Genomic DNA, 24,100 nt, shown 5'->3' with positions numbered 1-24,100 from the left:
ATCCTAAAGGTTAGTTTGATTAGGTTTTTTTTTTTAACTGGTTTATTTCTTAAAACTAGTTTATTTCTTAAAATCGGTTCAAAAACTAGTTTTGTTATGAAACCAGTTATAAACCTGCTTATTAAAGTAATTCAATTTTAAAATTGTTTATTAAGGTGGTTCACATGATTTAGAAACCGGTTCATTTTATTAAAATGGTGCGGTGCAGTTCAGTGCAATTTTTTTTAAAAAACCAAACCATGCACACCCCTACCATCATACAATTCATCCAACCATTCACATTCTGCCACGTCATTCCTTTTATATTAAGAGAACAAGCATTTGTCTATTGGTAATATAATGAGGTAGAGCAATCATTCACGCCAATAATGTGAATAACAAATAGTTTTACTACTTTCGGTTTTGCTTATAGTTGAAGATACAACATTGTTGCTTTCATTTCAAGGCTTCTCTTTTCAATCAATATTATCCAAAGGAATTTTTTTCTACCATTGTTCCTCTATTTAAATGTTCCCTCTATCGCAGTATTTTTTTTTGTTTCTATCCAGCCATTTAAATATACAATCATTCCATCCATTCTTTTCTTCATTAGTCAATTAATATTATTTTGTTTCATTATAGCATTTCTTCTTCATTATCAAGTATAATATTTTTTTTTGTTTCATTATAGCTTGGGTTGTTGTCAAAGATTTGTGATGGATTGGAGGCCTAGTGTTGGCAAGGAATTTGATGATCCTGAAGAAGCCTGGCAATTTTGGGTAGAATACAGTTCAAAAATGGATTTTAGAGTTAGAAAAAATTACTTCAACAAAAGGAAGGAAGATGGTTCCATTACATATTGTAGATTCATTTTTTATAAGGAGGGGAAGAAGAACAATCATCCTTGGTTAAAAAGCCCAGGGCTGATACAAGAATTGAGTGCCAAGCAAGAATAACACTTGTTGCAAAAAATGGCAAGTTTGTAATTCATGAGTTTGTAGAGAACCATAATCACCTTTTACAACTTGCAAAAACAACCTGTATGCTAGTATCACACCATAAAGTTTTAAAAGTTCATGCATATGAGATTGAAATGGCAGAGGACTCTGGATTGATGCAAAAGGCTTCGTTTCAGCTTATGAGCACACATGTTGGAGGTAGAGCTAATCTTTGATATACATGGTTGGATGTGAAAAACTATCTCCAAGCAAGAAGAAAATGTAGCATGGTGTATGGGGAAGCCGATTATCTCTTATAGTATTTTCAATGACAACTTTTGGAGAATCCATCATTTTACCAAGAATATCAAATGGATTGTGATGAACAAATCACAAATATATTTTGGGCCGATGCGAAAATGACCATGGACTATGGATTCTTTGGTGATGTTGTCTCTTCGGATACAATATGTTGCATGCTAATAGACCACTAGCTTTGTTTTCAGGCTTCAATCATTATAGGGGTACAATCATTTGTGGGGTTACATTATTATATGATGAGACTACTGTCGTAACCAGAAAAATTTCTGATCTTACGACTAAAGGTTTAGACTTCCAATAAAAAATCTCATCAATTAGGGAATGCCCGAAAACTAGACTAATCCTTAATTAATGGTTTTGTAAAATAGTTCGTAGGAGTCACCGCCAATGTTTTACCTAAAACATTGGAAAAAGAAAAGGTTTCTAAAAATTCAATAATGGCCTTGATAACCAAAATTGAGTTCGGGGGTTGATTACGTGTAGAGAAGGTATTGAGCACCCACTGAACGTCCTGAATTGGTACCTTATGATGGAGCTAGCATAATAAGAATTAATAGTTCAAATATTAGATCCCCTTTGTTGATGATTATTTATATACATGAAATTTAAATTATCCGATTTACCCTAAAAAGTCTACATGATAACTCTTTTATTATTTGAGATAATGTCGATTAAAATGAAGAAATTAAGGGAGAGAGAAGTGTTAACTGAAACACCTCTTGATCGAGATTTATTAGATCTTCAAGCATGGAGACTCTTAGGTGCTTTTTGGCTACCTAACACATTGTAATGTAACTCACAAGATCTCAAGAAATACAGGAGGAGGGAGAGAGGGAAATTTCGAGCTATATTAGACTTTCTAGATGAATTTTTTAGATCCTGGGAGAAGTGTCCAAGTCTACTATTCATAGACGTGAAAACTGACTAGAACGGCCCATTCTAATTTTAGAACGACCTGTTCTAGATTAGTTTGTTAATAGTAAAATTTTAATCTAGAACGGTATGTTCCGGTGTTAGAATGAGTTATTCCAAATATGAATTGAACTCATAACAACCTGTGTTGGAACAACCCGTTCTGGCTCATTCCCAACTAGGGTTTCTAAGACTTTTTAGTAGTTTGGAACGACCCGTTCCAGATTGGGAATGACCTATTCCAGATTGGGAATGGCCCGTTCTAGGTTACTAAATCACCCTTGTTGGGCTTTGGGCCTTCTGATATCATATCGTGTTGTTTCTAGGCTTTTAGGAGCTTCTTTTCTTCATAATAGAAGTCCATTTCTTTGTTTGCAGGTCCTGACGAAATTAGGTGTCTATAGATGCCCCTCTTTACTTGTCCTTTGGGATAGCTAGGTGTTTGCTTTTCCAAAGGCAAGTAAAGAAGTAGACATTTTGTCTGGGTCTTCTCTCTGTCTCTTCGTGCAGATGCTTCGCGTTGTTTCCTTCAGATAGGTGGACTTGTTTATATCCTTGCCTGTCAGAGTATCTAAGTATTGGGTTGCGTACTCTATTGGGTAACAAGGGTGACTAACTGTACACCTGATCTTCAGCCTTCGAGTAGATGCTCCGTGTCATTTGTTCTAGTTGCTTTTCTTGTGATGATGAGGTGAAGATCTGGATCTTCTCTCTTGCTTATACAATAGATACCTCCACGTTGTTTCCTTCGAGTAGATGTTGTTTACCTGTATCCTTGCCCTTTAGAGCAACTAAGTGTTGGATTTTATGCTCTATCGGGTGTCAAGGGTGGTAAACTGTGCCATCTAGGCTTTCGACTTGGTCTAGATGCTTTTTACTGCTTTCACTTGTCTCATAGTAGTGTGATCTTCATTCATAACTCGCTGATGAGGGAGTATGTTCTAAGCTTAGCCTCTCTAGGCTGGACTGATATTTGAGGTTTCAACCAACCTTATATGAGTTATGTACTAGTTTTGGGGATCTAGCAACCCTTTCTAAGCTTGTACTACTTTTGAGGGTCCAACAACCTTTTCCAATGTTGTATTAGTTTTGAGGCTCCAACAACCTTTTCTAATCTTGTACTAGTTTTGAGGGTCTAGCAACCTTTTCCGATCTTATACTAGTTTTGAGGGTCTAGCAATCTTTTCCGATCTTGCAACCTTTTTCGATCTTGTACTATTTTGAGGGTCTAGCAACTTTTTTCAATCTTGTACTACTTTTGAGGGTCTAGCAACCTTCTTCGAGCTTGTACTAGTTTTGAGGGTCTAGCAACCTTTTCTAATCTTGTGCTAGTTTTGAGGGTCTAGCAACCTTCTCCGAGCTTGTACTAGTTTTGAGGGTCCAACAACCTTTTTTGATCTTGTACTTGAGGAACTCGATGGTGTCCTCTCATTGGTGTTATGGGATGCCCCTCGGGTTGACAAGTAGGGGAATGCCTAAGATGCCCTATGTTTTGGGCTAGGGCTAACGGGATGTGTGATGCCCCGCTAGGTGAGTATTGTAGCGTCTTTCTAGACGTCTTCATTGGGGAATGAGATGGGTGGCAAGGATTATGGTGTTGTTCCTACCGTGTGAGTAATGTGATACCTCTCCAGGCATCTTCCTTGAGGATGTGTGTGTGGCGAGAATTCTGTGTTTCTCTCGCCAAGTGAGTATTATGATGCCTCTCCAAGCATATTCTGCTTGGATGCTGTGGCTATTCTTTTGTTGATGATCGAGTGTGGGATATGATGCTGACTTTGATTTTCTTGACCTTGTCCAGCTGTCTAACCTGATCATTGTTGTGAGGGGACCCTTCCGCTTGCTTGTAGGCTGATCCCCGGGCTGAGGGCTTTTTTTGTTCATTCTTCTATCTTCTATTTTTTGGTATTTCTCGTATGGAAGATTTTTCCCTTTTTCTATATGTAAATGATGGATGCATGCTTTTTTTATATTTTAAATATCTACATTTTATTTTTTTTAGATAATTTCCCATAGATGTGAAAAATTATTCTTTCTAAATATGCATCTTACGTACACCATACATGCACAATAAGCCTTTTAAATGTTTACCGTTATCGGATGACCTTTCACTACTCCTTCAACAAAGTTTTTTTTTTAAAAGCCATGTAATTTTCTGTATTAATTTTCACCTATTAGGAGCTCATACAGAGCTGTTTTATTTATTTATTTGCCTTTTATTGGACTGTTTCGATTTTGAGAAATGAGAGAAAAGTGGTATCTTCATTATAAATTGGAAAAGTTTTAAGAAAGGATTACAAAATGGATTTAGTAAAAAGGGCTGGCTGAGGTTGGCCGGTGTTTGGGCTCAAGCAACCATGATTTGAGAAACAAAGCTAAACATCCTCCTAGTTGTCTGATCAGTAGTGCTTGGACCTTTGGTCAGATTCTCCAGAGGGTTGATAGGGTATTTAGATCATCTTTGATTTTTGATCTAGATGCTTGTTGCTTGCTTTTCATTTCTCTCGGCTTTTGCCTAGGATTTTCCCTAATGGAATTTTTTTTGGAAAGCAATTATGTTCAAGCGTAAAATTTCTTTACGGCATTGGAGTTTACTGGGTAAGAAAGTTCTTCGCCGTCCATGTTGGTAAGGATTAATGCTCCCCTAGAAAAATCCCACTTGACTACATATAGACCCTCGTAATTTGGTGTCCACTTCCCTATCTTATCCTTCTAAGCTGGCAGAAGCTTCTCGAGTACTAGATCTCCCTCTTGAAAGTGTTGGGGTTGAACCTTTTTATCAAAAGCCTTCTTGATTCTCCTTTGATAAGTCTGTCCGTGATAGATAGCATCTAGTCTTTTCTCTTCTATGAGATTCAGTTGATCGAATCTAGCTTGTACCCGCTCGACCTCAGGGAGATTTTCTTCCATGAGTAATCTTAAAGAAAGAATTTCCACCTCTACGGGTAGAACTACCTCCATCCCATATACCAAGGAGAAAGGTGTAGCTCTAGTTGACATACGGATGAATGTTCTATACCCATGCAAGGCGAAGGGTAAAATCTCATGCTAATATTTATAAGTGAGGACCATTTTTTGAACAATCTTTTTAATATTCTTATTGGCTGCTTCAACTGCCTTGTTCATCTTCGGTCTATAAGGGGAGGAATTGTGATGCTGAATTTTGGAGGAGTCACACAATTTAGTTATCATCTTGTTTTGAGGTTGGAACCATTATTTGTTATAATTTTATCAGGGATTCCATATCAGCATATTATGTTCTTCCTGACAAAATTGACATTACTTTACGGGTTACATGTGCATATGACATGGCTTTGACCCATTCAATGAAGTAGTCTATGGCTATAAGAATGAATATGTGTCCATTCGAAGCTTTGGGTTCAATGGGTCCAATGACATCCATGCCCCACATCGAGAATGGCCAAGGTGACGCCATTATATTGAGCTCACTGGGTGGCACTTGGATGTTATCAACATATACTTGGCACTTCTAACATTTCCTTGCATACGAGATACAATCCTTTTCCATGGTCGACTAGAAATATCCTGCCCTCATAATTTTCCTAGCCATGACTTGTCCTGTCATGTAGGTACCGAAGGTTCTCTCGTGGATTTCCTTCATTAGGGATTCAGATTCATCTTAATCGACGCATCTCAACAGGACCGAATCAAAGCTTTTCTTGTATAAGATGCCCCCATGGAATGTGAATCAACAACTCTACGTCTGATCATTTTCTTATCATTGTCAGATCCCCTAATCAAGTATTTTCTTCCTTCGATGTATTGTTGGATGTCAAAATACGATGGATGATCATCATATTTTTTGGCCAGTGTGCAACAATGAGCCTGTACCTCATGTCGTTTGATTCTGATGACCGACATTTCACATGCTTCTTTTATGGAAAACATGGAGGACAATGTGGCTAGGGCGTCTGCCAACTGATTCCCTTCTCTTGGGGTGTGTTCAAATTTGATTGATTCAAATTGGGGTATCAAACTTTGTATAAATTCCTGGTAAGGAATTAATTTGTGATCCTTCGTTTCCCATTCGTCCCTTAATTGATGTATCACCAAAGTCGAGTCGCCATAGACTTCTAATTTGGTGATGCTATTGTCAAGGGCAGCGTGTAAACCCAATATGCAACCTTCATATTCGGCCATGTTATTGGTATGACATTAATATCTCCGTTACCAGATTAATATGGTGCCTATCCCATGTCCCATTAGATTTAAGGCTCTATCGAAGAACAAGGACCAAGACTCTTTTTGAGCTTGTTCTTCTTCATCATTTCCTAGGGCCAAAATTTCTTCATCTGGGAAGTCATCCTTTATTGCATGCCCTTCATTGGTTGATCCATTTGCTAGGTAGTCGGCCAGAGCACTACCTTTGATTTCCTTTTGTGAAACGTAGATGATGTCATATTCTGATAATAGTACTTGCCATCTGACGACCCTCCCAATGAGTATGGACTTCTCAAGTAGATACTTGATGGGGTCCATTTTTTATATCAACTAGTGGGTATGCCTTAGCATATATTGCCTTAATCATTGTGCGGTCCATACCAAAGCACAACAGGTCCTTTCTAAAGGCGAATATCGTGTTTTGTAGTCTGTGAATTTATTGCTCAAGTAATTGATAACTCGTTCTTGATTATTGGTTTCACATTCGTGACCTAACATACATCCCATGGTACCCTCTAACACTGTGAGATACAGAATCAAAGGTTTTTCTTTGATAGGAGGCATCAATATCAGTGGATTTGTGAGACATTGCTTGATCCTATCAAAACCAATTTGGCATTCCTCGTTCCATTCCATTGGTTGATTCTTTTAGAGTAGTTTGAAGATGGGAGTACATGTATCGGTCAACATGGGCCACACCTTGAGATATCCCTTTTCTTCTATTTCGTATATATCATATTAGTATAGGTTTCATATTTGTTGGTCTTGTATTTTGGACCTTTAGTATAGGAATTTTGGGCCTTAGGCTTCATGGGCCTAGTTTTTGGGCTTATGAGGCTTTGGGCTTTTGGTACCCAATATTGGGCTCATTTTGATTCTTGTAATTTTTCCTTTCCATTGTATTTGATTGGCCATTGTATTTAGGCCATTAGAATATGAATTTAAAGGGAATAAGTAATAGGCATGAATCATAAAATTATAATTACATTTAAGAGTAATTAGAGTTGTATTTAAGTCACATGTTTTGTGCCAAGGGACTGCACATGTGACTAATCAAATGAACCCTAAATTACTCTCAAATATAATTAGGAGTTCTAGAAGGGGGGCTGCACATGGCTGGGCAATTGAGACATCCAAATTTGAATTCAAATTTGGCGCCACTTTGAGCACATGGTGGTGGCCCCACTTTTTCTTGATCCAATGCCTATAAATACTTCTTTCCCTCCTTTTGTAGACATTTTGAACCTAATAGAGAATTCTGATAAGATTTGCTTCAGCCTTATTCTCTCCTCAAAGTCACCTTTTCACGCCTAGCTTAGAGCCCTGAAAGCTTCTAGGTCTAGTTCCATTTGTGAGCAATCCATTGCTCATTTTGCTTTGGTGCTTCCTTTCGCTTCAAGTTCATTCTTCTTCTTCTCTTTTTGCTTAACGCGAATGTCCAGAATTTGGATCAAGGAAGAGCTCCAAGGTCGTGCAGCTCAAAAGTGAAGATCCTCAATCTTCTTCACTAGGAGTTGCCATCATCAATTGAGATATGAAACGAGCTATGTAATTCACCCTTCCAAGAAATCCTCTGACCTCCTTTTTCATCTTTGGGGTTGGCATCTCTATGATGGCTTTGGCCTTATCTAGATATACTTCTATACCTTTTTCACTAACAAGGAATCCAAGGAGCTTTCCTGATCGAACTCTGAAAGTACACTTAGCAAGGTTTAGTTTCAGTTGGTACTTACGGAGTCGATTGAATAATTTTCTTAGGTGAACGAGGTGATCAGTCTTGCTTTTCGACTTAGCAATCATGTCATCTATGTACACCTTGATTTCCTTATGGATCATGTCGTGAAACAAGATTACCATAGCCCTTTGATAAGTTTCTCCAACATTTTTCAAACCAAATGGCATCACTTGGTAATAGAATGTGCCCCAAGGAGTTATAAAAAAGTCTTATCGTGATCCTCAATAGCCATTTTTATTTTATTATATCTCGAGTATCCATCCATAAACGAGAAAATAATGTTTGTGGATGTATTGTCCACTGTCGCAACCCGAAAATTTCCGATCTCGCGACTTATGGTTTAGACATCCTTTTTAAGTTCTCATCAATTAAGGAATGCCCGGACACCAAACTAATCCTTAATTAATGGTTTTGAAAAATGAGTTCATGGAGTCGCCACCAATATTTTACTCAAAACATTGGAAAAAGAAAAGGTTTTTTAAAAGATCCAATAATGGCCTTGGTAACCAGAATTGGGTTCGGGAGTCGATTACGTGTAGGGAAGGTATTAAGCACCCCTACAACGCCCTCAATTGGTACCCTATGATGAAGTTAGCGTTATAAACAATAATAATTTAGATATTAAATCCCCTTTTATTAATAATTATTTACATGCTTGAAATTTAAATTATACAATTGACCCTAAAATGTATACATGATTGCTTTTATTATAAACAATTTTTATCAAAGATAAGAAAAAAAAGAGAGAAGAAAATTAACTGAAATACCTCTTGAACGAGCTCTATTAATCTTCAAATATGGAGATTTAGGTGCTTTGTGGCAACCTTTCCCACTACAATAAGCCTCACAAAACTCAAGAAATACAATAGGAGAGAGAGAGAGAGAAATTTCGAGCTCTATGGAGCTTTGGAGGAAATTTTGGAGGTCCCCGAACTGTTGGCTGAGATTTTCTATTTATAGGCATCAGATGTGGGCCGGAACGACCCGTTCTGGATTCGAAACGGCCCGTTCCGGATCCGAATGTTATGCTGTATATTTGTACCCTAGAACGGCATGTTCTGAAATCAGAACGGCCCGTTCCGGTGAACCAGAACGGCCCGTTCTGATTTCAGAAAGGCCCGTTTCGGGGTACAGATTTTAGACCATTTGTTTATTTTGGAATGGCCCGTTCTAGTCTAGAACGGCCCGTTCCAGCTAACAATTTTTAGGCCATTGAGAAGCCTCAGAACGGCCCGTTCCAATTTGAGAACAGCCCATTCCAGACTTGGGAACGACCCGTTCTGATTTTGGAACGGCCCGTTCCGGGCCACTAAAAAAAGTTAATTTGGGTTTTTGGGCCCTCTGATGTCCTATCTTGTTTGTATGCCCCCCGGACGAAATTGGGTGTCTACATTCACAAGTACGCCGATGTACGACAATGGGAAACCGTCTTTAGGACTGGCTTGATTTAGGTCTCAATAGTCCACATAAACTCATACTTTCCCATTTTTTCTTCAACACGGGCACTATATTTGAAAGCCATTCAGGATATTGAGATACAATAAAAAATTCGGCATCCAATTGCTTTTGAATTTCTTCCTTTATCTTGAGGGACCATTCAGGCTTGACTCTTCGGGGCTTTTGTTTTACGGGATTAATTCTACTTTTTATGGGCAATTTATGCTTGATGATTTCATGGTCCAGTCCTGGCATGTCATGGTAAGACCAAGTGAAAATGTGGACATATTCCCTCAAAAGGCTAATTAATTGGCCTTTGACTCCAACCTTGATCTTTGTGCCGATTAATATTTCCTTCTTATCTTCTCCCTGTCCCAAATTGATTTTCTTGGTTTCCTCTTGGTGAGGTTGAATTATCTGAGTCTCTTGATCCACTAATCTTTGCATTTAGGGGTATAGATTTTCCTCGGGTTTAAGCGATGAGTCACACATGTTCGGATGTTGTTCAATTTTGTTCTACTTAGTCATATTTGCTTCCTTTAGGTTCTGTATTTAGATTTTAGAATTTTCATGCATGAAAGAATAGAAAGGAAGAAAAGAAATGAAAAGTAGACAAAATTAGCAGAAATGACGTACTTTATTATATAAAAAAATCATTACATGCCTTTTGTTGTAGGAACCCACAACCTTGGGAAGGAGTTGTGGGTAAAAGAGATTACAAATAAAATAAAACTAAAAAAATAGCCCTCTAGGGGAGCCCCTGCATTAACAGCCTTTAAACAACACCACCCCAAGGTCATTGCTCCTCATGCTTAGGGAATGGTTGCTTGTCGATACTGGGTGTGTTGGTGTCGAAGTTTAACCACCCAACATGTATAAGCCCTTGCAGACGAAATTGTAAGGCCTTGCAGTGCTCCACTGAATGTCCGAGGGAACTAGAGTGATAATCACACCGTTCCTCAGGCTTATACCACATAGGGTAAGGAGGATTGAATTTCTTCAATTGTGGAAGTCGCACCAGCATTGAGGCTTCCAAAAGTTGAGGCAGCAACTCTGCACAAGTAGTAGGAATCTTGTCCACCACCTTCTCCCTCCATGGCTCGGTTTGTGGTGCGACTATATTCCTTGAGGGGTTGGTTGCAACAGTGGAAACATCGACCCCCTCCTATTTTTTCTTCCCATAAAACTTCTTGGAGTCATAGTTCAACGAGGTCTTCCCTATTATCCTGCTCTCTAGTCCTTGTTTGACCCTTTCGCCTATGGTGACTATGTCGAAAAATAGGGTCGCAGAGTTCCCTATCATTTTGTCATAATAAGGCCCACTTAAGGAGTTGATGAACATTGTCACCATCTCTTTATTAGAGATGAGGTTCTACTTGTGCTTGCAGCTCCCTCCACCTTTACGCGTAAGCTTTAAAAGGCTCATCCCCTTTCTTTCTCAAACCTTGCAAGTCGGACCTGTCGGGGATAAGGTCAACATTGTCAATAGATATGCTTTTCAATCAATAGGTAGTATGACCTTCACTTTTGCATTTGTTGGAAAAGACGACTCCCTTATCTCTAATTAAATGCAGCCTTACATTACTCTGCACGAGGAAGATAAATAGGAGCCACGTAATGCATGTATTAAAAATAATCATAAATTTTGAAGCTTTCTCTGGCTATAAAAACCCATAGGGCTCTTAGAAATCACAACACAACTCACACTTCCGAACTCCTAAAAACTCCAAAAGCCTTTCTAAATTCCTATACTCCACTCCCTTCCAAATGATTGTCATCCACTACAATAAATGGACATAGCAACCTTGCTGAAATGATTAAAGCCATAACCTGCGCCTATGCCTTCACCTCGAAGGTAAAGCCAGAAAAGTATCTGGAGCGTCCTCTAATATGAACCAGATGAAGGAAAGTGAGATACTCTGGTGTATCCGCACTAGAGGTGTCATCTACACTAACTTGGTGTTAATGCACTATGTCCTCTCGAATGCTCCTCAAAGATTCCTGGAAGGAATGGTGTTCGGTGCACACCAACCTTCTCAAAGCAAGAGTTCTATGTTAGAACAGGCATAGGAAGATGCAACCCAGAATGGACAGATAAGTAAAAACAATTGTTCCAAAGTCGGTGCTGAAGAAGCACAAGAAGAATGAGGATTGGGCTTTGGCAAAAGAAGGGAGAAGCAAGTTCATCTGTAGGAAAAACTCATTGAACGTGCTTCATCCATAAAAATGACCTTCTGCTAGAAATCAAGCAAAAGATCCCTCATTCTCATCTTTTGAAAAAGCTTCCCTACTCCAATAGATCCTCACAAGGATGTGGGGTCGTGATCACCGTAGGAGAAATAGTAAAATAGGGATAACCAAGATAAAAAAAACTCCATGTGTAGATTTCTCATGATGTATATAACTCTAAGTCTAGTCATTAATAAATGTACTTCTTCTTATCTAGAATTATTGGCTGATATGAGAAATAATCTGCTAATGCTGCTGGATATAATAACTCTTCTGGTATCAGACTGTTTCCAAAAACTTATCTACTTCGTCTGATTAATCATATTAAATGTGTTTTCATTTGATCATACAGAATCTTCATGTAGCACATATTTATAATTCAGATTAATGCGTCTTTCTTCGGGCATAATTCATTCTGCTCATGACTACAGTTTCTCTTTAAGCACCTCGCTTACTATATAAGTTTTTCTGATGTCTGATTATCTTTATAAACTCATTCATCTTGATGACTACAAATGAGAAAAATGATAATAAGTTTTTATTGTACAATTGTGTTTCCTCCCGTATAAGTTAGATGATTCAAACTTAATCTAGTTTAACTAAGTACACATAGTTCATGCATGGTTATCATCCTAATAGACTGAATGCTTTGATAAAAGTTTTGATTTTCATGATCCGATCAAAATATCATTGTCTGGCATATATTTCTTTTTGATGATCACAAAGGGGGAGAAATAGAAAAGAATTGATCAGCTTATCAGACTCGGCTAAGAGACAATCTAGTAAGGGGGAATACACAAACTAAGGGGAGAAATGAAATGAACTTGCAAATACTTCTGATGTAGTGTATCTGAAACCATTTGATCAATTATATTTGTCATCATCAAAAAGGGGGAGATTGTTAAGTTAGACGAAGACGAAAGTAATTCCCAGCAAGGTTTTGAATGAGACAAATATAATACGTATTGTTATTTCTAACAAGTGTGATAGTGTTTTAGATATAAGTATAGGCAAGTTGATATGAATCCATACCAGGACCAAGAGACATGAGCCAAGCACTGGATAAAGGCTGAGAAAACGAAGGGAACACATTAGACGAAGACAGTCACAAACACAGTCACAAAAGAAATAAAGAAAAAGGACATGAGCAACCAAGATGATGGACAAAACTAATTTAAAACACACTAGACAGAGACTCAAATACCAGACGAAGATCAAGAAAAATGGATTACGTCTAAAGACACAACGAGATGAACTACCTAACATACATACTCTCAGAAGAACACATGAAGACATCAAAATAGAAGAAGAGAGATAAAAAAAATGGGAGAGTGCTTATCCACAAGTCAAAATTGCGTGTGTCAGAAGCAAGTACACCTACCAGTCAGCAAAGGACAACACCTCCATCGCTACAATACCAAGAAAGTACATAGATATCTTAATGCCAGTCATGGAAGCAAACAAATGTACAAAAGACCTTGTGAAGCACAGATTCAACAAGCAAACATTTAATGCAAGATCAAAGGATTTAAATGAAACAATCCATGAAGATTGTGCAAACTAGATAAAAGAATCAGATGATGGTTAGTCAAGCATCAAAACAAAGTCTGCCCACGGACAGAAGAGGACTATCACCAAAATCAGACACTATAGTATCAAACGAAGCTTATGAAGAATAGTCAAGGCAAGACACGGACCAAACAAGTCGAGACAGATGAAGCAAATGACATAGGAAACCGAGCGTCAAAAGATGAATAGATGGAACACGAATATGCGTTGGATGATCATAAAATATCTAGACAAAGGTGTGTCAAGTGCAACTGTTCTAAAGCATAAATCAGACGAGGCATATGTCTAAGGTAAGAAGAAAGTCAATCGTGCATCAAGGCCAAGAGCAGCACAGACTAAAAGATACTCTAGAAGGAGACAAGTCTGTCTGTAATGCTAACCAGACCATATAAGACGCCAAAGCATCAACGTCAAATACTCAGATGGAGAACAAGATGCAAGACACGTGAGATTAACAGACGCAGACAAAGACTAAGGTCTTTCAAGTGTATTCATCTCTGTACTCTAAGGTGTTTCAAGTGTATCTTAGGAAGGAAACCTTAGTGAGTATAGTAATCGTATGTATCCTCTTTGTAAAAGAGTAAATCACACACTCAAAATCTTTGTAAGACTAAGGTAGTGAAACCTTAGTGAGTGTAGAAATATATTTATCCTCGCCTTGAGGGTAACCTATACACTCAAACCAAACCTGTCTAGCCAACATTGTAAAGCTTGAAGAGGCTAGGGAAAGAATACTTGTAAATCCTGGAGGGGCTTGTCAAAGAATACTCACTACTAGCCAGAAGTGGCTGATAAGAGAATACTAGCATTGGCGAGTGAAGCCAACGAGTCAGGAGTTGTCGAGAATACTTGGAGAACCAAAAGTGGTTTAAGAATACTATCATTGGTGAGTGAAACCAACGGGCCAGGAGTGGTCAAGAATACTTGGAGAACCAAAAGTGGTTTAAGAATACTAGCGTTGGTAAGTGAAGCCAATGAGCCAGGAGTGGTCAGGAATACTCAGGGCCATAAGTGGTCAATAATACTTTTGTACTTAATTGCATATTTAGTGGAACCCTTCAGTTGAAGGAGACTGGACGTAGCTCAGTTGAGCGAACTAGTATAAAAATGATTATATTGTTTGATTTATATTTCAGACGCAAAACTCTTCTTTATTGATAAATCATATTGAAATCTTCATCTACTGTCTACTCCTTATTAAAACCATTTTTCAAACGAAGACGCAAATTTTGTTTGACAAACATATTATACTAAAAAATTTTATCTATTGCTTATCCTTAAATGAAACTATCTTGAAAAGGAAAATGCAAAAACCTTAATTATCATTATAAACCATTTTCCTAGCAGACGATAAAATCTTTTAGACGTAGTGACCTTGTGTTAAGCAAATTCTGCATAACCATCTGATATTAAAAAAAATACATTGGAAAAAGAACTTTACTCATGCAAAAATGTTGGAATAAAAATACCTTTGTTCACACACACATATTCAACCCCCTTTCTATGTGTTTCATGTCTAACTTCACTAATGATTCCATAGCTTTTTTCCTTTGGGCCCTTATAGGTACGGAGTGTTAAAAAGCCACATTCGAGGGACAACGATAGACTTCTATTAGGCTTTTTGATTGGATGTATTTGAAGGAGATTCCAAACAAAAATGATGACTTGTCCTTATGAAGGTGAGTCATCGGTGTTCCTTTTCGTTATGCTTGAACAATATACTCCCACGAGCGGTCACGTTCTAATTTGTGGGTTGTGGTCATTGTCAAAGAAAGTGCGTTATATAGGAAGGTTCTAATCTCACTAGTATTTAAAGGCTCCCTAGGTGCCCCCATTATAGGGACCTAGTACCTCTGTCACCATCACCTGGCAAACTCTAAGACCTGTCGTAGTATTTTGGGCTAGAGTAACCAGTTATCACCTTGAGTGTGATTTCCGATAAGGCTTGCAGACTCTAAGGCCATACTTGGTCCAGTCGTACATCAACAACTCCCTATGTTTACGTGCTCATGCCCCCTGGTGTAGGGGGACTGTTGTGTGCTATGGTTTGTATATAGTTACTAATTCAAACACGTGTGGATTTAAGCATAAAAACAATTATCAAAGCCAAACAATAAAACAAAAAAAGTAAAGGGGAACATATATTTAAATTATTATTCTTATCTTGTTAGCTTCATCATTTATTGGGCCTGACCCTCTTTAAACCTCCCTAGTGGAGTCACCATCTATCATAACCCGAAAATTTTTTGATCTTACGACTAATGATATAGACTTCCAATCAAAAATATCATCAATTAGGGAATGCTTGGAAACCAGACTAATCCTTTATTAATGGTTTTGAAATATAGTTCGTAGGAGTCGCCACCAATATTTTACCCAAAATATTGGAAAAAGAAAAGGTTTTTGAAAATTCAATAATGGTCTTGATAACCAAAATTGGGTTCGGGGGTCGATTACGTCTAGAGAAGGTATTAAGCACCCCTACAACGTCTTGAATCGGTACCCTATGATGGAGCTAGCATAATAAGAATTAATAGTTCAAATATTAGATCCCCTTTGTTGATGATTATTTATATAAATGAAATTTAAATTACTCGATTTACCCTAAAACATCTACATGATTACTCTTTTATTATTTGAAACAATGTCAATTAAAATGAAGAAATTGAGGGAAAGAGAAGTGTTAACTGAAATACCTCTTGATCGAGTTTTATTAGATCTTCAAGTATGGAGACTCTTAGGTGTGAAGTTTAGTGAAAAACACACAGAAGGGGGGTTGAATGTGTGTGAATGAAGGATTTTAGAAAATGTTTTTGCAAAGGTGCTACTTTCCGTCAGAAAATAATATTTCAACTACGTAAGAAAAGTGCAAGATTGGTTAAAAAGAACTTTGCGTCTGAAGATCTATCGTCTGTTAGAAAATGGTTTCCTCAGTCAAACAAATATAAGTTCGTCTAAATATTATTTAGAAAATAGACAATAGTAGATGACGTTTTTTAGAGTGATAAGTCAATGTGAATAAAGCAGCGTTTCTAAACCAAATGACAATGAACATAGTTTTTATATTGGTTCACTCGTTCTGAGCTACGTCCAGTCTCCTTCAATTGAAGGGTTCCACTAATCACAACGGATTACAAGTATTCTTAACCACTTCTGGTTCGTCAACCTCACTTGTTGACGCTAGTATTCTTAAACCACTTCTGGTTGCCCAAGTATTCTCAACCACTCCTGGTTTGTCAACTTCATTTGTTGAAGCTAGTATTCTTAAACCACTTCTGATTTTACAAGTATTCTTTTGCTAGCCTCTTTAGGCTTTACAGACGATAGTTGTTTTGAGTGTGTTTGTAACTCTCACAGAGAGAATGGAATGGTTTCAACACTCACTGAGGTTTTCAACCCTAGTTTTACAAGAATGTGTTTCGAGTGTGTATGTAACTCTCACAGAGAGGATAAAATAATTTCTACACTCACTAAGATAAACTATCTTAGTTTTACACGGATATTCAAATTTTGCACAATAAGAGATGTAAGATTGTTTTGACGCTTGTTTTGGCTTATTGCTTGTTGTTTCTCTTCTCTCTTCTTTTCTTCTCAGGTCTTGCTATTTATAGCCTTGTGATTGATCTGCCTGTTATTTCAATTTGAATGTGTCCGTTGAGGCAGAGCTTTCCGTTAGTGCAGATAAATGTTCGATCATGGCTACACAGATCTTTTTCATTTAATCGTTTGATTTTGGATTAAATGCTTTGCTTGCTTAATCTGTGTTACGTGAAGTCCTTTGCATAATTTGTCTCCTTTTATTTGTGACATCAATCATGACCTAGGTATGTTTGTCCTTTTTTCTGTCATTGTAGCTGCGGAGGTGTTGCCTTTCTCTGAAAAATAGGTGTACTTGTCCTGACACACGCAACTTTGACTTGTGAACTCACGCTCTTGCATTTCTCTTCTTTCTTTTCATATCTTTGATACTCTGTGTGCTTTTCTTATGAATGGAGATGACGTATGATCTTCCTCGTTGTGACTAGTGGACTCTAGGTGCTTTTCATTGTGCTTCGTTTGCGTCTGTAAAATTGAGTCTTCGTCTAAGGTTTAGACTTTGACTTTTTCATCTCATCTAATCAGTCTTGAGGGTGAATAACTTTTATTCCGTCTGGAATGTTTCTTCGTCTTGTGTTATCCAACGACTAATGATTGTTTTTTTGACTTAAATATATATGGTTGACCCTTGAGCTTCATTTGATGTTTATTTGGTGCTTGAGCCAACTTTGTCTTGGTCTTGCTTTCCTTTTGTTTATGATTTCTTATATTCTACTCTGGATTGTTTTTGGCGTATCTTCATTTGGTATTCATTATCGTCTGATACACAAGCCATGATCCTTCTATTATTTGTCTTGTTTTGTTGGATCCTTGTTTTGCTTGACGTTACCTTGTTTTGCCTGTTCTTATACATATCTGAAACACTACTACACAGACTAGTAATAACAATATGTATTATATTTTTCATATTCAAAACCTTGCTAAGAATTGCTTCGTCTGACTTAACAAGGTACTTTTTGGCTACCTAACACACTACAATGTAACTCATAAGATCTCAAGAAATACAGGAGGAGGGAGAGAGAGAAATTTTGTGCTATATCAGACTTTCTAGATATATTTTTTTGGTCTTAGGAGCAGTGCCCGAGTCTACTATTTATAGACGTCAAAACTGACCATAAAGGTCTGTTTTGGTTTTGAAATGGCCCGTTCTGGATCAGTTTGTTAAGAGTAAAATTTGAATCTGAAATGGTCCGTTATAGTGTCAGAATGGCCCATTCTAGATTTAAATTTAACTCACAACAACCTGTGTTGGAACGGCTTGTTCTGGTTCGTTCCTAATTAGGGTTTCTAGGCCTTTTTAGTAGTTTGGAACAGTCCATTCTAGATTGTGGGAACGACCAGTTCTAGATTGGGAATGACCCATTCCATATAGAGAACGGCCTGTTCTGGGCTACTAAATCACCCTTATTGGGTTTTGGGCCTTTTGATGTCATATCGTGTCATTTTTTGGCTTTTGGGAGCTCTGTTTCTTCATAATAGAAGTCCATTTCTTTGTTTGCAAGTCTGGACAAAATTAGGTATCTACAACTACTGATTCATTCAGATGGTTATTTGAAACATTCCTTGAAGCACATGGGAAGAAGAAGCCTCAAACTTTGTTCATTGACCAAGATCAAGAAATGGCTAAAGCACTAGCTCAGGTGATGCCACAGACTCGGCATGGTTTATGCACATGGAATTTAATGCAAAATGGAATCAAACATCTTGGAAAGTTGATGAAGAGAGGAAGTCATTTCTTGACTGATTTCAAAAACTATATGTATGATTATAACCAAGAAGTGAAGTTTGAGGCAATTTGGAGTAAGTTGGTCATAGAATTTAATGTCAATGGAAAATAATTGGGTGAAATCAATGTATGCTATTAAGGAAAAGTGGGCAACATGTCACATGAAGGAGGCCTTCACCTTAGGTATGCAAAGCACTCAACTTAGTGAGAGTTTGAACTCAAATTTTAAGGCTTGCATGAGACCAGACCTCAATGTCACCCAATTCTTTAAGGACTTTGAAAGAGTTGTTGAGGAGAAACGATACAATGAGTTGGTTTGTGAATATGATTCTCGACATAAACTTACAAAGTTGAGATATCAACATTCTCCAATGGTACTACATCTTGTAGAGGTATACACACCTATAATTTTTAATGTGTTTACTAATGAGTTTGCTTTATTTTTAGCTACTTGCATATGAGAAATGGATGTATCACAAATTCCTTTTGAATATGTCATTACCTTGGTCAAAGAGGAAGGAGAATGGAGAGTGTTATTTGATCCAATACAACTCTCCAAATCATGTAGTTGTAGAAAATTTGAGACATTTGGAATACTTTGTTGCCATGCATTGAAGGTCTTTGAGGCAAATGATATTAAACCTGTTCCCAATCAATACATCCTAAAGAGATGGACAAGAGATGCACACAATGATATTATACTGGACACAAGGAAAAATGAGGTTGTGGAAGATTTGAAATTAGATAGCACATGTCAATATAAGCAAGTTTGTCTCTCTATGATTAGATTAGCAGCCGAGGTCTCTACTTCAAAAGAACTACACCAAATTGTAGAACAACAAATTCATGACTTGTGGAAGAAATTAAAGGAGGTTTGGTTAGAAGAAAATATAATGGCCGATGATGAATATAGTGCTCCTATACTAACAAGAGAAGATGAGACATAAGTAAAGGGGTTTAAGAAGCGACTTGCACCAAGGAGACATAAACGGTTAAAAGGTTGGGTTGAGCTTCAATCTACAAAGAAAAGAAAGGCTAAAACTCTAAAGGCTACACCAAGTCAACAACATACGATATACAATTTTATGGTTATAACAATATTTGTGTTGCCTTTCTTGCCTATTTATTAATTTTCTCATGTTCATTGAAGGTTAATGAATCTTTAAGTCAAATGGAGTATGGATTATCTAATTTGGAACATCTAAAATATGAGTTCTCCCAAGCAACTAGAAATCAATTTAGTTTCACGAGATTATTGATGGTAAGTTCACTCATCATTAACATATTAAAAACCTTGACTGTTATACCTTGTAGTGATTTTATGCCTTTTTCTTATCATAATGTAGGAATCAGTTGACAATGAATGAAGACAAATCTTTTTCAATGCTGATGGTTACTGTATTGAATTATGATATAAATTCACTTTTGATGCTTACATACTCATGAGGTTGATGCCAATTAATTGTCCAAAGACAAGGCTTTGAGCAGAAGAGTCTTTTCTCTTAATTTTTTTTGGCTATATCAGTTCTAGCTTTGTATGTTCTATTCAAGATATTTCTTGTGATGTTCAATTTTGACTATATCAATTTTGGAGCTTCATGATATTTTTTCTACTACAGTGGAATCAGTTTGATCTGTTCATTGAAGTAAGATCCATGTGTAGGTCACTGACTTTGCTATCTGGTTTTCATTTTAGAAACAATGATGGCTTCATGTTTTTTTTAAACATTTGTGTCACTGATTTTTTTCATCATGATTAAGGGATTATAACTTTTATCATTGTCATTGATACTATATTACAGTTCAATATCAATGTTACAATTGAACATGACCAACAATACTAACTTGGACATTGTCAAAGTATGCACCATAATTCTATTTGAATAGAGAGATCAATGTTAGTCACGTAATCAGTCAATATCAATAGTAATAAAAGTAATTTCTTCAATGAAGTGTGCAATTGTTACTTACTGGTAAATCAACAGGGCTACTGAGTAAAGTTAGCTCATTCTTCCGAAGCCTCAATTTTATCTTTGTATCATAAACAAACTGGTACTGTAGTTGACAAAAAAAATTGATATTGTCCATTTAGTGCATATTGGGAACATGCATGATAGATGAAAGATTATGCATTGTCCTTCATGACCATTATAGATGTTTTAGCATTCACCTGATTTCATATTATTTAATTAGTTGCTATCACTCATGTAAAACTATAAGAAAAAGTTCTACTTTATTTATTATATATATGAAAATTAATTTTGATAAACATTCTATTTCTCACCTTTGTAGTGTTGTAATTTTCTGTATAACAATATGGAAGAATAGACATAGACCATGTAGGAACGATGTATTGAGTGTTTTGGAAATTAATTGTTGCATACAATGATGAATGTGCATTTCCAAGGAAGCAAACTGATTTTCCAGCATAACTATAAGCTATATCCTATAAGAAATAATTAAAATTTGCAAATCAACTATAAAAAAAATTCAACGATGCCATGTGGAGAAACGGGAGAACAAGTTCGATAAATTTTCCTCCTGGTGCTTGATTGATTACAAAATGTGAAATTGTACTTTTAATGTAAAAGAAATGATGTGGCAGAAAATGGGTGGTTGGATAAATTGTTGGTTGGATAAATTGTGTGATAGAAATTTGTTAAACTGCATACATCTTCACCAAAATGTAACTACACATAATCTGAATCCTAGAAAGACACAAGTCCATTAAAAATGCCTACTCTTTATAAGGTAGTGGTTGGACACCGGACAATTCAATGCATGTGTTTTGCATTCGACACATTGCCTTAAACTTCATGAGACATTTCAAGAATGCAGAAAGAACAAAACTAATCATAAACATGGATATGTAGTTCTTTTTTATTTCTTTTTTATAATCAATTAAATATTTATTTGTATTTGTTTTACTATATTTCAACAACAGTAAATTTATGATTTATTACTCTTGAAAATTCGCAGCTTATGGGATGGTCCAACCTAGGTTCAATTACTACTACAATATACTAAGAAATGAAGAAGAAAATAAACGTGTAATTGATTGACTCAACACTATTCCTAGAGAACACTAGACTCTTGCATGGGACGGTGGCCGAAGATGGGGATACATGACTACCAACTTGGTAGAGGTAATAAATTCCATTCTTAGGAAAATCATAAAATTTTCAATATCTGAAATTATCATGTCGACATATAAGAGATATAATTCATTATTCATCTAGAGAGGAAAGGAAGTCGATGCTAAACTCAGAGTTGGCCAAGTTTATACTAAAATAATAAATAGGACCATAAGAGATGCAGAATCCAAGGTAAATAGTTACCATGTCCTTGAGTTTGATCGTCACAATACTCATTTTCTAGTGCAAGAAACGATTAACATAAGGGACGGCCGACTGAAACTTTCATAGTTGAACTAGATGAGAAGTGGTGTGACTGTGGCAAATTCCATAAGTTATACATGCCATGCTCCCATGTTCTTGTTGTGTGTGTGTTCATCACCATTACATATCTTACATAGATCCGATATACACATTAGAATATGTTTCCAGTGTGTATGTCATCCTGAATATGCACTGAAATGGATATGGTAGAACCTAGACAGCCAAAAAGATGTTCTCTATGCAGGAATTTAGGTCACTCTAAGAAAAAATGTCATTACCGTCCAAGGAGTTCAAATCAAGAAGCTTAAATGGACAGTTTTTCATGGCCCGCATCTCAATTTATGTTTCTTTTGTTATGTATCTTTCATCAGTATCATTTTCTAAAATTTTATTATGTTTGAATGAAGTTATCAATGAATCCAACGGTACTACTTTCAGGTCTCGAAAATGTCCTTAACACCTTTTAAAAGTCATTCAAAAATTAGATTTTCATACCAACAAATTTTTATTTTTAATACTAAATTTAATATATAATACATAATTTTAGATAAATATTTCATGTTATATAACTATAATGTTTAACATCAACTGATTCTATTTAATGAAAAAAAAATTAACATATTTAATTTTTTTTTAATTTAAATTTTTTCCCTATATTTATCGCAGAAAAAACAATTAAATAAATTAAACATATTTAACAAAACAAACATAAAATTAAATTAAATCATTTCTCTGGAAATTTTTTATTAATTAGATTCTTTCTTAATTTATTTTCTTATTTTTAATTAGAATGATTTTCAAAAACTCAAAAAAATTAAATTATTTTTTTTAGTTAATAGATTTTAAAAAATTATTAAAATATCTAGATTTATAACAAAAATAAATAAATAGACACATTATTTTAAAATATTAAAATATCTATATTTATTGAAAAAAAATTAAATTATTAAATTAATTCAAAAATATTAAATTATTAGTATTTATTAAATAACATTGAAATATTTAAATTATAAAATATGTTAATTTGGAAATTTAAATATTTAATTATAACAAATAATTTTTAAAATATTTACACAAGAAAACTAAAAATCATATTATAGAAAAAATATCTCTATCAGAAATCGGTTTGGGAGCCACCGATTTGTCAAAGGAGCTTCAAATGTTTTGATAAAAACATAAGTAAAAAATCGTTTAATGAGGGATCGACTTCCTGCTATAAACAATAAAATGGGTCATTTAAGTAAATAAAATAAAATATGAGTTATTTACAGAAATATTAAAATAAAATAGTATATTTTTTAAAAAGTCTTATTTGTGCTTGAGAGATATTTATTTAAATTAAACTTCACAAATTCTTTTAAGAATTGTTTTATTTCTCCTTAGAGATTAGCATGCAATGCACATTAATGTATTTTAACATGTAACGTTCTAATTTTTTAAAAAATATTAAAAAGATATTTTAATTCATTAAATATATTTTATAAATATTTTAAAAAAAATTAATTATTGAGTGTTTTTAAATAAATAAAAAAAATATTTGTGAAACTATTTTGATATAATAAGTATCTAGAGTAAAATATGTATTTTTATTATAATTGTTTTAAGTATTTTATTTTATTTATAATTATGTTGGGGAAACATATTTATTTTATATATTATTCATAATTTTTAATTAATTAAAGGAAATGAAAGTATAACTGTGGTTTATATGATTAACTAAAGAGTTAAACACGAGTCATGAAGTTTTTAAAGGGGTTATATCGGTTTTTACATTTTATGCTCTTTTTATTTCTTTATGTTTTTGTGTTTTGAAGGCCTGAGAGAACAAAAGATCACTCCAAAGATTTGTGCCCTTCATCTAGCATTAATCGAGATAAGAAGGAAGTAAGTAATCTCGCTTTGTACACGTGATATTTGTTGGGTAATGAGATTGGACTTAGTCTCTTTCTCTGTTGTGTTTACCGTATGAGGGAGCAATCCCAACTTATGATCATGACTTGTATTTTTGTACTCAGTATTCTAGTTGATGTTGTCGATGTATATGTGTGTTCAATTGTGTATATTAACTAATCTTGTG

General features: G+C 35.6%; 1 pseudogene; it reads left to right on the top strand.

The window, feature by feature from the left end:
- Positions 1-200: 200 nt before the first annotated feature.
- On the top strand, positions 201-19,601 carry LOC145958858 (protein FAR1-RELATED SEQUENCE 5-like; annotated as a pseudogene).
- The last annotated feature ends 4,499 nt before the right edge of the window (positions 19,602-24,100 follow it).

This window comes from Cajanus cajan, chromosome 6 (genome assembly GCF_000230855.2).
Source record: "Cajanus cajan strain Asha chromosome 6, NIPB_CcT2T_4, whole genome shotgun sequence".
NCBI classification, from domain to species: Eukaryota; Viridiplantae; Streptophyta; class Magnoliopsida; order Fabales; family Fabaceae; genus Cajanus; species Cajanus cajan.
The sequence above is the reverse complement of the archived record's forward strand: the minus strand, read 5'-3'. Positions and strand labels throughout refer to the sequence as shown.